The sequence below is a fragment of the Grampus griseus genome (genome assembly GCF_964374135.1).
Source record: "Grampus griseus genome assembly, chromosome: 3".
NCBI lineage: Eukaryota > Metazoa > Chordata > Mammalia > Artiodactyla > Delphinidae > Grampus > Grampus griseus.
In genome coordinates, this window is record NC_139019.1 from 10056118 (window position 1) to 10062117 (window position 6000).

Genomic DNA, 6000 nt, shown 5'->3' on the forward strand with positions numbered 1-6000 from the left:
AGAACAATGTCACCAGTAGTATACTTCTCACCAAAAGAAGACTCCTGTATCAGTCTGTTGTTATAGCCATTATCATTACGGTGATGCTACACGTAGGGGGAAGTATCTGAGTATTTGGTTAGCTCTTCAAACCTAGTTGTGACCAAGCATTTACATAAAGAAAAACATAATATTTTATTTTAAATAAGTTTCCTTTTTTTCTTCTCTATATTTATCTTAAAGTATTGTGTAGGCCCTTAAGAATCAGTTAATATCTGTGAAATTCTTTTCAAAATAGCAAATTAAGCATTATACAATATTTGTTATAGAAATAAGGCATTGGGGTTTCAATAGGTTTGAGAATGAAATATCTAAATGATTCACTTAGGAAAATCAATAGTTATCTATTATAATCATGTATACTGTAGCCTCAGGAAGGGAAGCTGGGTTCATTAAAGAGTTTGGACCCCACCAAACATGTTAATTATTATTCTATTATTTTTATAGTGTAAAAATTATAATTAATGATTACTCACATACACAGGCCTTAAATTTGGCATGCATGCATAGGAAGAATCTACAAATTAATCCTGATTTTTCCTCAGTCTTACAGCCTCAGATTCAGCTTCTTCCCTGAATCCCAAATATTTGTCGATATCACCATTTATTGTGTTGTTTTGCCTTAGAACTTTGATTTGGCCTTTCAAATTTATTTATCCTCTACTTTCTCTATTCACTCTTCTAATTAAGCCAAACTAATCTAATTAAGTCCAAATCGCTGTTGGTTACCTTCCCAATATCTGTCTTCCCCATCTTCCTTTTGTACAGGACCCAAATTTTGTTTGGAGAGGCATGTGACCGCCTATAAAACACTTCTCAGACTTCCCTGGTGGCGCAGTGGTTAAGAATCTGCCTGCCAATTCAGGGGACATGGGTTCAAGCCCTGGTCTGGGAAGATTCCCACATGCTGCGGAGCAACTAAGCCCCTGCGCCACAACTACTGAGCCTGCGTGCCACAACTACTGAAGCCCACACGCCTAGAGCCCATGATCCACAAGAGAAGTCCACACAACGCAACAAAGAGTAGCCCCCGCTTGCCACAACTAGAGAAAGCCCGCACACAGCAACGAAGACCCAACAGCCAAATAAATAAATGTATTAAAAACAAACAAACCAACAACAACAAAAAAACACTTCTCAGCTTCTATTGCTGCTGCATGTCATCTGTCATCAAGACAAACATGAGAGTCTAAGGGAGTGTTCAGAGAGCAGTTTGCTTTTGAGGAAAATTCCCCAATGTTGCTTGTTCTTTCCTTCTTCCTACGGTCTGAAATGCAGACTGCAGGCTGGATTTGGACCTGCCACATTGCAACTGGGAATTTTCCATAGAATGAGAGCCACAGACCAAAGGTGGCTAAACCTAAAATAGAAGGATGTTGAAAGTTTCCTGAAGCCACTGTACCAGCCTGGGACTTCTACTCCCTTAGTTTCTTATTATGGGAGAAAAATTAACCTTTATTTGGTTAAGCCATTGTAGTAGGTTTCTGTTATGTTCAGTCAAATGCAATCTCGGATATATATGTTCATAATCTCGCCCCTCTGCTTACTATAGCTGTTATCACTTTAAGTATTTCCCTTGCAATATATTTCTATGAAATTTAAATTTTTTCAGAGAAATGACTACATCAATATGGTCGGAAATTACATGTAGTAGAAGATAAATCAATGATTTAAAAAATCTATTAGGGCTTCCCTGGTGGCGCAGTGGTTGAGAGTCCACCTGCCGATGCAGGGGACGTGGGTTCATGCCCCGGTCCGGGAGGATCCCACATGCCACGGAGCGGCTGGGCCCGTGAGCCATGGCCGCTGAGCCTGCGCGTCCGGAGCCTGTGCTCCGCAAGGGGAGAGGCCACAACAGTGAGAGGCCCGCATACTGCAAAAAAAAAAAAAAAAGAAATCTAATATAGGATGAGATTTTTGTCACTGACCAATAAATGAAGTCATGTTCAAAGTTTTGCAAAATGAGTCCACCCTACATAACCAATGATTTTAACACAATCTCCCAAAATGAATAACGATTTTCAGTTTCTGGGTCTCCTTAATGTTTTCCACCATTCCAATGTTACTCTTAAGGTTGTATAGAGTTCACATTCTGAAATGAATTTACTCATTAAAATTCTTGAAGATCTCATTTTACTACCTATTTTTTAGGTAGTATAAGCAAAATTTTCCTTCTTAGATTATTGTGAGAATTACATGAATGAATGGTTCTATGCCTAGCATACAGGGAGCAACTAATAAATTATGGAGAATATGAGTGATGACATTCAAATGCCCTTTTACTCCTGCTGTTTTAGCTGCTATAGCAAAGCACACCTATTATCTGATTGTTGGTATCTTATTCAGTCATCAAGACACAGAGGTGATACACTCTTGTCAATGAATGCTTTTCATATTCATTATTCCTAATAAGCATTAACTAAATTTCTTCCACATGCAGATAAATATATCTCGTAGACTAATGATGAGAGTTTACACTGATCTTCATTTTGTAAACTGGCTGTGTTTATTGCTTTCACTGAATTTTTAGGAATTCCAAGATGCATGACATCCAGACCAGAGTCAAGTAGCTTTCCTCTTTGTTATATTTCATAATGGTATATATCTTATATGCATTCATTGGGTATTGTATACAATTTATCACTTTAGTTTATCTTTTGATAATAATGTTATCGAATAGTTCCCATATTCTCTAAGATTTTGTCTGTGTACATGGAACACGCACATGGCTGGTTAGACTTTATATTTCCTGCAGTCAAAGCCATCAAGCTTGCAGAATTGTTGGGGATGAATTTTCCCAATAACTGAACATTAAGTTTGTGTAAAATTTTGCTTGTTTTAAAAGCAACAAATTCTCATACTAAATAAATTAGAAAAATCAAAAAATTATGAAAAAGAAAAAAAATCATAATCACATGACCCAGAACTAAAGCAGTTTGTTTAATTATAGTCCACAAATGTACATCCTCTCATTCAGTTAAAATTATATTCTTGTAATTTTCCCATTTCATTTTTATGACTATACTTGCTTATTATAAGGTTATTAATGATATAGCCAATTTTCTATTTTATACACTTGGCTGTTATTACATGATTTCTTCCATGATAATAAAGTTTCAATTAAGACTGTTTTCTCAAGTTGTTGGAAATGATAAACATCCCAATTGAAAAATAGATCAAACTTCTATTTCTGATTAAGATGGAATCACTTGTGGCCGCCCAATTCTTCTACTGAAAATAATTATAATTAGTGAATAAAAACCAAAAATATTTCTCTAAAGTATCAGAAACCTGCTGAAGCAAAAATGACTAGAGGCTCCACGATTTCAAACAGCGGAAGATATGGAAGGTCGAAATGATGCTGTATATCTGTATATTCCCTGGAACTTTTACCAATACTGGATGCAGTGAAAGAGGCTGAGTTTTGAGAATTTTCCTGGGCAGAGGGTCATCATTTGAGACACAGATGCAAGCAGAGGTTTTGCTGATCTCCTAGGGCTTCAAATTGAAACCTAATCAAGATCCCAGTGAGAAGGGGGAAACAGAGAGAGAACTGAGGCTGAAACATGGCTGATTTTCCCTTCAAAAATTTGCTAATTTCTGAACTGCATGGGGCTAAAAAGTTAAGAAAAGAGCCTCTGAAAATCAGAATATAATTTTAACAGTCTTGTTATGCAGAAGAGAAAAGCATTTGCATCCAAGACCTTCCTGAGATAGTGTCTTGGGAAACTCATCAAGTTTTAAGTTAAAAATTCCTAGAAGGGTGCTCTCTGAGAACTGGGAAAAACAGACACAGATGGACACTTAACAGTGCTGTGACCCCAGCTAAATTCAGCTAAAAGTCCCTGATTACATTAGAGGTGATCGGGTCATCTATTTGACTAACAGAGGAAAGAGTGAACCCTTCCAGGCAAAACTCCACAATTTTTAATCTACAGTGTCCAATATTCAGTAAAATTTATTATGCAAGGATAGGAATAAATGACCAATAACCAATCAACAAATCTATGATAAAAATAGAAACATAGGTGACCCAGATATTGAAACTAGCAGACAAGATTTTTAAAATAATAATGATCAATATGTTCAAGAAAATATAGGAATGTAGGAATAAATAGAGAAAAACATGAAAAGATGGAGAAGTTCACCAGAGAATTGGAATCTATGAGAAAGAATCCACTGGGAATTCCAGAACTTAAAAATATAACAACTGAAATTAATTTTAATAATAAATTTAATTTAACACATTATATGCAAAATATTATCAAATGCACATGTAACATTTGACAAAATCTATCACATGCTGGATGATAAAGCAAGTCACAACAAGTTTGAAATGTTTGGAATCATTCAGAGCATATTCTCAGACAGTTGTGGAATTAAGTCAGAAATGAATAACTATTGTGGTGATCATTTCATAATGTATAAAAGTATTGAATCACTATGTGGTACACATGAAACGAATATAATATTGCTTTTTAATTATAACTCAATTTAAAAAATAGAAAGCAGAGGGGCTTCCCTGGTGGCGCAGTGGTTGAGAGTCCACCTGCCGATGCAGGGGACACGGGTTCGTGCCCCGGTCCGGGAGGATCCCTCATGCCGCAGAGCGGCTGGGCCTGTGAGCCATGGCCGCTGAGCCTGCATGTCTGGAGACTGTGCTCCGCAACGGGAGAGGCCACAATAGTGAGAGGCCCGCATACCAAAAAAAAAAAGAAAGCAGAAAATTCTCCCTGTTAGGAGGTTAATCTATACTACTTCAGAATATATCTACTTAAGAAGGTTGAATTATATTCACATAAATGATAAGCATATGTATATCAAAACCTGTGAGATGCAACTATGACATCTTTACAGTATCCATAAAATCTATTATGTCGTGTACAAAATATATGAACTACAGCAAGCTGCAGGCATTGAACAGCAGTCAATGTGAGGCTGAGGTCCTTCAGAGAGAGGATACTTACAAAGGATGTCCTACTTTTATACTGGTTTTCTTCCTAGGGAAATTTTCTGGGGTGTGGTGCATTTATATAGAATGCAAACAAGAGCATTAGTTTCACTGGACAGAAAAGGCAGATATCAGAGTTGGGGATTATTAAGCTGGTTGTGATCTGGAAGAGAAGGTACTTGAAAAAGAGGAGTTATGGATAGGGAAATCCAGAAGTTTCCATTGAGCTCCCTCTTGGGTGTCTTGACCAAATCCTGGATTCATTAGAGGGGCACAAGACTCATAAAAGCTAGGTAGAGAGTAACTGCTGGGCAGCAGCAAACTGAGCAGAAAGCCTGGAACTTGTTTTGTATTATGGAGACTTGGGTGGTCAGGCCTAAATAGAGTAGAAAGTCTTTATGAACAAATCAAAGACCGAGTTGAGATATCAGGTTAAAGAGTGTATGGACTGAATTCTGTTCTCTCAGAATTCATATGTGGGAACCTTAACCCCCAGTGCGACTGCATGTAAAGATGGAACCTTTAAAGAGGTAATTAAGGTTAAATAAGTTCAGAGAGATTGGGCTCTAATCCAATAGGACTCGTGTTCTTATAAGAAAGGGAAGAGATAACCACAGATGTCCACACACAGAGAAAAGGCCATGTGAGGACATGATGAGAAGGTGGCTATATGCAAATCAAGGAGAGAGACCTCAGAGAATCTCATCCTGCTGAGACCTTGATCTTGGACTTCCAGCCTTCGGAATTGTGAGAAATTAAATTTCTGTTGCTTCAGCCACTCAGTATGTGTGATTTTTTTATGGCAGCCCTAGCAAACTCATACAAAATGTAAAGCTAGCTGCACATTAGGATTGAGGGCTACAATCTAGAAGTATGCGGGAAAAAAAGAAAAAACTGTAATAGACCTCTTTGAAGAAAGCCTAAAACCAGAGCATGACACATCAACATATCCTATTAGACTTAACTGTCTGCCAACATAAAACAGTATTTTTTGAGGAAAAATAATGTAA